Below are 10245 nucleotides of genomic sequence, written 5' to 3'. Positions count from 1 at the left end.
CTTCTCTCATGCATGGATTACCCGAACAATGACCCTCCATGCGCTTTAAATAGAACTCATGGACCAATCGGGTGTCAAGCCATGGATCAAGTGTCGGTAATACCGAGGAGAGAGTGAACCGTCGGATCACTACATATCGTGACCGTCGGATTGTAAGTTACAAAATGTACAATGGTAAAGAAACACACTTTACCTAACTCTATACCTAACTCTATACTAGACCAAGTTGAACTTAACTATTTCCTATGTGTCGGAATATCCTAACATCCCCCCTTAAGAACAACTTGGGATAGGATTGAAGGATTTATAAATATGACACAATAGGAGAAGGAAGGAGGCACTAGAGCCTATCCCCCCTTAGTGACAACTTCCTGAACTCCAAGCATATATCGAAGTTTACTGAACTTCGCCTCTGTGAGAGCCTTTGTGAAGATGTCTGCAACCTGATCATCTGTTGAACAATATTGCACTTCAAGAACATGGTCATGAATGAGCTTTCTGATGAAGTGCATGTGTAGTTCAATGTGTTTGCTGCGCTGATGCTGGACTGGATCTTTGCATAGCTGAATGGCACTTTGATTATCACACCAAAGTGTGGTTGGATGCTACTGCTCAAATCCAAACTCTGATAGGATCTGACGAAGCCACAAGGCTTCCTTACTAGCTTCCACGGCACCACGATACTCTGCTTCTACTGACGAAAGAGAAATGGCAGCCTGTTTCTTACAAGCCCATGTAATAGGTCCTGAACCAAGAGTGAAGACATAACCGGTAGTAGACTTCCGATCATCAGGGTCACCAGCCCAATCAGAATCAGTGAAACCAACTAATAGAGGAGCTGCTTTGGCACTGTAATGAATTCCAAACTGTACTGTACCTCAAACATAACGAAGTATTCTTTTAGCTGCTTTCCAATGACTTTCACGGGGGTTTTGCATAAAACGAGCAACAAGGCCAACAGCAAAGGAAAGGTCAGGACGAGTATGGGTTAAATACAAGAGTTTTCCTACAAGTTGACGGTATAAGGTAGCATCAACTTCAGGAGAAGTACAAGAGACTGAAAGTTTGACCCCAGACTGAAAGGGAGAAGGGGCTGGCTTACAGTCTTCCATGTGAAAATGACGAAGAATATCACAAGCATACTTGGACTGGGAAAGGGAAATACCCTCCTTGGATTGCAAGACTTGAAGACCGAGAAAATAGTGTAAGTGTCCTAAGTCTGTCATTTCAAATTTCTTTTTAAGGCTGGACTTCACATGGTTTATAAGGTTGGGATCACTACCAGTAAGAATAAGATCATCAACATAAAGAACAAGGATGATAAGAGAGTTGCCCACTTTCTTGGTGTAGACAGTATTGTCAGAATAACACCTAGAAAAGCCAGATTCTAAAAGAAAGCTATCCATTTTGGCATACCAAGCCCGAGGAGCTTGCTTGAGACCATAAAGAGATTTCTTAAGTCGACATACAAGGCTGGATTCTGTTTGGATGAAGCCAATGGGTTGTTCCATATAGATTTCTTCATGCAAGTCCCCATGCAAGAAGGCAGATTTAACATCCATCTGATGGACTTCCCATTTTAAAGAGGCAGCAAGGGAAAGAACAAGGCGGATAGAGTTCATTTTGGCAACAGGGGAGAAGGTTTCAGTGTAGTCAATGCCTTCAACCTGTGAAAAGCCCTTAGCAACAAGACGAGCTTTATGTTTATCAACTTTCCCATCTGGTCCATACTTGGTTCTGTAAACCCATTTACATCTAACAAGTTTGCATCCCTTTGGTAGAGGAACAAGATCCCATGTATCATTTGTTAACAATGAATGATATTCTTCATTCATAGCTGCTTCCCAATGTGGATGGCCTGAAGCTTCTGCAAAAGTGTCAGGATCATGATTTACTGGAGCTTGAGCCAGTAAAGAAGAGGCTCTTTCAAACTGAGAACGTGTACGTCGCTGATCTGTAGGATCACCGGCAAGATCACCTGCTGCATCCCGAGTAGCACGGACCCATCTTGGAAGTTGAGGATCCTGAGAAGGTGGGGAAGGATTGTCATCCTCACTTTCATCATCTGAAGAAGAAATGTTTTCAAAAGTAGAAGAGATAGGAAGAGGTGGCACATCCGCCGGACTAGGCTCGCAGGCCGATTTATTTTCATCAAATTTTACATCTCTTCTAATGATAACATTTTTGGACTTAAATGGAATAAGTCTATAACCTTTTACATCTTCAGAATATCCAACAAAAGTACATTTCTCACTCTTAGGTTCTAAAGCTTTATGCTTTTCATCTGGAATATGGGCCCATGCTTCACTTCCAAAAACATGAAAGTGACTTACATCTGGTTTAATGGAAATCCAAGCTTCTTCTGGAGTGATATTCTTTAGAACCTTAGTAGGAGTGCGATTGATTATATAATTTGCACAATTAATTGCTTCGGCCCAAAAAATAAAACTGAGTCCTTTAGATTGCAGCATACAATTAGCCATTTCCTTTAAGGTGCGATTTTTCCTTTCGGCTACACCATTTTGTTGTGGAGTGTATGGAACATTATGTTGCATTTGAATTCCATTTTCGGTGCAAAAGTTGATGAATGTGTTTTTAACATATTCTCCACCATTATCAGTTCTTAGCTTAAGAATTTGATGTCCAGATTGTTTTTCAACAAAGGCTTTGAAGGCCAAAAAAGTGTTAAATACTTCGCTCTTGAGTTTTAAGAAGTATACCCAAGTGCGTCTGGAGAAATCATCAATGAAATTTAATAAATACTTGCAGCCAGAGAATGAAGCAACAGGAAGTGGACCACATAAATCACTGTGCACAAGCTGTAAAGGGGCTGAGGCGTGCCAAGAGGCACATTTTTCAAAACTGTCCCGATGATATTTTCCGAGTACACATTCGGAACAAACACCATCTCTGCAAGATACCATAGGAAGACCTGTCACCATATTTTCTTTACATAGATGCTGAAGGGAGCGATAGTTTAAGTGACCAAATTGCTCATGCCAAAGTTTTCTCACTTCATCATTATGAGCAACAAATACTGAGGGAAGATTTGATGACCCAAAGTTGTGAAACTTATACAACCTTGTGGAATCATCAGCAAGACCAGTAGCTAGAATCTGTTTAGGATCTTTTAGATCCTTGATTACAACATCATGAGGTGAAAATTCAACAATTTTACCTTCACCTGAATGAGTTATTTGATATACAGATAGAAGGTTGCAGGATAAGGTTGGAACACATAATACATCATTAAACTGACCATTGTCTAGATGAACAGTTCCAGTCCCTACAACATTAAGAGATCTATCATCACCAACATATATATTTTTGGTGTTACAATCATTTAAAGAAGAAAACACGGCTTCATTTTTGGCCATGTGATAAGAGGCTCCAGAATCAATGAGCCACTCATGAGAATGAGAAGAAGAAGATACATTTAATGCATAACCAGACTGAGATGATTGACAACGACATGTAGAAAGTGCCATTCCTGAAGATCAAGTTGAAGTTGAAGAATGCTCCACATGGATGTTATGTTTCTTCATTGCGGCTTCCAAGGCTTCCATCTTCTTAAAGCATTTAGATTCTAAGTGGCCATCTCGATTACAAAAGTTACAATGTCTATCAGTCTTCTTCCATTTGTTTTTATTGGTCCTATCATTTTTCTGAAATGATCTCTCATTTTGAGGCTGAGTTTGCTTAGGACCCTTGTTTGGTTTAGGACCATTCTTTTTAGGAAATGACTTCTTAGGATTCTTTGAATTTGGTTGCTGCTGGGATGCTAACGCTTTCTTGGAAGAGTTTCCAAGATTAAGAAGACCAAGGTGTAAGAGTTTTTCTTGTTCTCTTATTAAAGAATCACAAAAAGAGTCAAAGGAAGGGACCTTGTAGTCTTTTCCCTGACAAATGAAATCTTCCCTTGTAGAATGGAAGGTGGAAACAAATACAGAGTAGGTTGGTCCCAACTTAGTAAGGATGGAATAAATAAGGTTACTATCTTCTTTCTTAACCTTAACACCTTCCAAGAGATATCTAAGGGTCTTGAATTTGGACAAGAAATCTTCAATGCCAGAAAAATTATTAGGAGCCAATGTAAGCAACTCATTTTCAAGTTGATGGGCTCTAATTTCATTTTTAATCCCAAAAAATTTAGTGAGTTGTTCCAATGCTTCATGAGGAGTCTCAAGTTCTGCAATATGGAATCTAAGATCAGGAGAAATAGACATCCCTATCAAACCACGTGCTTGATCTTGTCTATTTTCCCATTTTGCAGCCTTGTCTTCATCTTTTGGTTTCTTCTCTTGGTCTGTGGCTATTCTGTAGAGACCTTTACTTCTAAGTAAATCTTCGATGTAGGATATCCATTGGAAGTAGTTAGTGCTGTCAAGAATGACTTGGCATGGACTTTCCATTTTTAAAAAAAATGAAGCTGAAGATGCTGAAAGTAAGTTTTCCAATGGATAGATCTCGAAAAATTAGGCGGTTTTAAAAAAAATGGCTCTGAAAAAGGCTTCCGGATGAAGAAGTTATGGCTTTTTGAAAAAAAATTGTTGAAGTTGCCGGAAAAGTGCGCGAGTTCCTCAGAAAGAACACCAAAAGGACACCGCTCACAACCAGATCACAGATCAATACACCAGTATTTTTGATGTGGTTAAAACCCTCAAAGAGGGAAATAGTCCACGGCCTGCGCCAACAAAAAGTACCTATGATCATTGATGTTGGTAGATTGAGGAGCACAGATATTTCCCATAGGGAGACAGAGACTCAGAGGGAGTTTATTTTCAAAGGGATCATCCCTATGGAAGCTAGTACTTCAGTATATGGGGATATCAAACAAATTATTGTAGTAGTTGCAGTAGCATTGCAAAAACATCAAAAAATCAGTAGCAACAATAATATGAGTGGATCATATTTCACCATGCATACGACTATACCTCCACGAGTGAGGTATGGTGATGTAGATCCTTAGTCCTAGAGTTGAAAAAAATTGGGTAGGGTCCATTCAGGTGTTCTCCTCATGGATCATTACCTTGCTATAAATGCCCACAATATTTAGTAGCAGGAGGATAAATTTCATTCATATACTGAGGAGTGCAGAGCAGTGTTGACAACATAGCAGTAGGCTCAGTAGCAGAGTCAACAATAACATAATTTTCCCAATAGACAATTGTAGAGACATAGTTGATTCAATGTTTTTTCTGGATGATTCTCAGTTGTAGTTGTTGCAATAGCAGCAACAACAGTGAGAGGTAATGCTACAATACATTCCACAGGCGATGGAAAGGGGTGGTGGAAAATCCCTTTCTTACTAAGAGGGAGTGTTGAGAAGTGTAGCAAGAAAGGCTCAATTTGACTTTAGCCTTAGTCAAATTGAGAAAATTTGAATTTCCACATCATAAGACAACTTGGAGGAAGTTAACTGAGGTGGCATGGCTCTTGTCACTCAGTTAGAACACTAAATTTGAGTTTGTGGGATTGGAGTCCTGTTTGCATGTGTTGATTGCTAAATTATAGCAATCTAGTCCACTTATTTTCAGTGGTACTCAATTAAACTAGTTCTAACAGTTATTAGATCTAGTTCGAGGTCGGTTGTGTAGTGGAACAATAGTATAACTCAGACATCTCCACTTACTTTAAATATAGCCAAATTAAAGTAAAAACAATAAAAATTTGTTGATGGATAGATGGATAAAATAGAAATGGCACCACCATTTTTGTAACGTTTTAAATTTTTAACGAATTATATTTGCCAAAGTAAAAAGTTGGTAAAAATGAGTTGGAAATGTCCATTTTTTTGCAATAGTAACATTATGATAATCAATACCTGGCGGGTGATTTCATGCACCAAATAAGACACTAACCCTAATGGAAAAGGAAAAAAGGGCAACTATAGTAACGATCATAAACAAATGAAATTCGCAAAATCTCAGTGCAATTTACAACATGTTGCCCCATACAATTTTCAACATAAACAATATGATTTCTAGTTAAAATCACATGCAAAAGATAAAAATTATTTGAAGAAATAAATGGTTGGAATTTCTACAATTAAAACCCTGCTATACCATACAATTAGCTACTAAAACACATTTTCTAGTTGAAAAAATATGCATAATTTTAACAATGTATAATGAAGAATATGGCTAGAAAAATATGCAATCAACCCATGGTTGTCCCATGAAATTTTCCATCTTTGAAATGAGAGATACACTTTTCTATGAAACAAACTACTTTGAAGACAAATAACTATACAAATAATTATTATGTAGATTAATATTAATACTTATATTAATGCTCAATACATAGGGGTAGCTTGCATAATATTAAGAGGAGAGCTTGTTGAGGTTGACTAGTGCAGTATAAAATGATATCAGATTGATGTGTAATGCACAACGATATCGGATTGATTTGTAATGCACAATGTGCTATGAGACAATTTTTGCAGGAATTTACTACTTCACAATTTTGCAACTTTATATGGAGAGACATTTCCGCCGAAATATAAATAACCACACTAGGACACTACTACATCCTCATCATTAGAGATGAAAATATGAAAATATTAATTTTTTTTAAAACATACAACATAGAGATATAAATAAAAATATGAATATATTAAATATTTAGTTCTAAATAAAAATGAAAATTTTCACCTATATCAGTTATAACAACTATGTTGAATAATAATAACACAATAATCATAGGAATCACATGGCCAATTTCAACTTCACAAATTGTCATTTTCCAAATCTTTGATATTTGAGTGTAGACAATAATGACAAAAGGTCTTTAAGCTTTAAATAGAATTAAGAATGAGATGTGTATATATAAGACAATCAGAAAATATTACACGAGAACATCGGAATTTGGAAACCACTTTTCTCAGCAGTGTAAGACTTTTGAAAGACTTCTTTTGACGTAAGCATTGTGAGATTAAATAATATTTTTTGTTTGGCAGAGGAGGAACGACCTCATGATTGATGCCTTTTCCTTCACGTTTTTCCCCTCTCTACGTTCACACTATACATGGTACTACGTCTTCTTCACGACGCTGAAACACGTGGTTTCTCTCCTTTTTTCCCTTTATAAATACTCACTCACTTGTGAAAAGACTCATACTACCAGTGAGTGGAGTTGCTGCATTTATATTATGTTGTTTATTTTTGGGATTCCTTTAGAAAAGAAATGGATTCCTTTGGAACAGAAATATGCCTATGCAAAACTTTGATTCCACATAAGCCATTTTGCAAAGGTTGGAGCACAAAAGGATCTCATATCAAGAGCTTCATATAGCAACTAATGGATATTCTGAGTCCAACTTGTTGGGAGCAGGGAATTTTGGTTCAGTTTATAAAGGAATTTTGATTGATGGCACACTTGTTACTGTAAAAGTTTTCCAGTTGCTAAAGGACAAGCATGAAAATATTTTTAAAGCGGAATGTAGCATCTTCCAAAAGGTTCAACATCAAAATCTGGTGAAAATCATAACCTCATGTTGCAACATTGATTTCAAAGGATTAGTGTTCAAATTTATGTCTAATGGAAGCCTAGAGAAGAATTTGTATCCTAATACAAATGACAACAATGGTGAAAATGCATGTGAAATGGGACCAAAAACAAGATTGGACATTGAAATAGATGTGGCCCATGCCATTGAATATCTTCATCATGATTCATTTGTGAAGGTAGTGCATTATGATTTAAAACCAAATAATTTGCTTATTGAAGAAGACATGTTAGGGCATGTATTAGATTTTGGTATTGCAAGATTAATTGATGAAACCTCTACTGAGTCACTTACTTCAACACTTTCTTTGAAAGGATCTATGGGCTATGTTAGCGCTTGAAATTTCACCTCAGGCTGAAAAAGGTAAACTCCAAGGCAACATCAAACCACTTAGCCTCGTAGCTAGCCCTACGGGGCAGGAGAGGGCTCTCTCCGGTCTATCTCAGTAAAGATCTTCAACGGGCGAGATAACCAATAATGAAACACTGATTTTAGGCTAGTAAATTGATAAAAAGGTTTGAATTGGGAAGTTTTAGGATTTTGGTGGAAAATCGGGGAAAGGCAATTTTGGATGCGGGGATTGGACACAGTTTTTTCAGGGGGTTCTTTGGGGCAAGGTAGGAGACTGTATTGATGCCTTTGAATTAAGTGAATGGATAGGAATGATCGGTGAGGGGCTAAAGAGAGCAAGAAACCTTCAAGAGTTCTCTTTAGACAAATGAAAACATAAATATTAAGCAAACTTAAAAGCAGAGCATGGCAATCATGAATTCTACTTTAACACTTCATTTGCCTAATTTGCAGAAGGAAAAGTAAGGAGATGATTCACATAAAAAACTTACAAGTACAAAGAGAAACAAACCATCAATAGATGTAACCATAGGAATCCCAAAAAGGACTGCAAAACCCTGGTCTTTCTTCATTTGCCAAAATTGCAGAGATACAATGAGTAATACAATAGAGCTTCCTCCCTCAAGAGTCCAACCATGAAAATGACCAAGAAAGTACATAATATAGGCAATCTAACATCTTTCCTTGCCTCTAGGGGTCGAGCTCACTATCCTAGGAGCTGTTTCAACCAATTCTAAACTGAGCACTAAAACCTAGGCAGTCAAAACAACTTGCCTCTATAAGCTAGGAAACCAATTCATTCATTAAAGTTTTGCCTATCTCATGAATGAATCTTCTAGAAGAGATAAATAAGTGTCAAAATATCATAAAATTACATCATTTACAACAAGGAGGATCAAAATCTACTCCAGAAAGTCAAATCCAGTCAAAATTGCGTTTTGCTGAGCTGTAGGTGAATTTCTTTGAAAATTGCCCAACACGTCGCGCCCTGATCCTGAACACGTCGTGCGCCTTTGGAGCTGCTTTTGAGGCACTTCCAGGTGTCCAAATGAGGAAAAAGTGGTCTTGTTGGAAATTTCTGGATGTCTACTTTCCAGCCCAAGTGGAATTTCTGAATTTGGTGGCCATTTGCCCCTCCAAAATTGCAATCTCAAAAGACTGCTTCCTCTGTGTCAAAAAGGTGGCAGAAAGTCATTTTTTCCTTGTTTTTTGACCTTCTGGAGGCTTAAAATTTGATGAGAGCTCTTGGTAATTGCTGAGCAAGTGTATCTTTGCATGAAAAATCCAAAAATGCTGAGTTTTCCTGAAATGGAGTTGCCTATCGAAAGGGTCGTGCGCGGCGTGCGACGTGTTGGTGGAGAAAACTTGTTTTTTGCCCAAAAATTCACAAGTGACCCAAAAATGCTCAAAATTTTTTGAAATTTGTGCTGGAGTTAAGTCATTTAGCATCATGCTCCTTCAACGAAGCCTCAGCCAAGATGTGGAGGGGATCGGGCCTTTTCCTTCGTTTTAGTGCTTTGGCCAACCGTCTTTGGAGCACCTTCATTCTTGCTTTGCATACGTGCATTCGGGCCCAATAGTGGTTCTTCATGTTCCGGAGCAGGTCCTTATCTTTGTTGGCCTTGGCCAGCAACCTCTCCAAATGAGCATTGACCTGGAGAAGCATAGCCTCTCGCTCAACGGGTACCAAATCACCGGGTCTCTTACGAGCCAAGTTGCGGTCTTCATGGATCCTCCGCAACTCATCAAGAGTGTGCTCATCTTCAAGTTGCTTGTTGCGCTGCTCTAAGTAGGTGATTTTCCAATTTGCCATTTCCAATCTTTGCTGCAACGAGTCATTTTCAGCCCTTAGGTGCTGGATGATCTCCTTTGGCTCTAGGCTAGGGGAACTGATATCAAGGTCAACAACATCTATGCCTGGATCACCTGATGGCCCCTCATCAATATTGGGCTTCTTGCCTCTCTCCTATACCTGTGTTGCTGTTGCAAGCGAGGCCCCTTCCACTTGGTGTGGAGATAACACTCGCGGTGCTGATGAAGAAGGCGAGACCCCTTTCACCTGGTGTGGAGAAAATACTCGCCTAGCTGATGCAAATAAGGCCCTGTGGCCTTTATGATATGTGACCTATGGAGGGGAGCTGACATGTCTGGTCTCAGGAATATCATGCTGCTGTGAAGGCCCTCCCTCCTCATGAACAACCTCAGGGGGTGATGATGCTGGTGCTGTGAAAAAATCTCAACAGATAAAATCCTCCCATGGGATACCCTGCTGAGCCAACTGATGTATGACCACAGGCTGGATCAAACCATAATGATAGATGCTCCTGTGTTGCTGTGCTGGGCTCTTTCTCTGCATCAAGGGCACCATCTTCTCAATATTCCGGCAC

This window comes from Pinus tabuliformis, chromosome 1_2 (genome assembly GCF_031772625.1).
Source record: "Pinus tabuliformis cultivar Carrire ecotype Pingquan chromosome 1_2, CPIR1, whole genome shotgun sequence".
Classification (NCBI taxonomy): domain Eukaryota; kingdom Viridiplantae; phylum Streptophyta; class Pinopsida; order Pinales; family Pinaceae; genus Pinus; species Pinus tabuliformis.
This window is presented reverse-complemented; position numbering follows the sequence as displayed.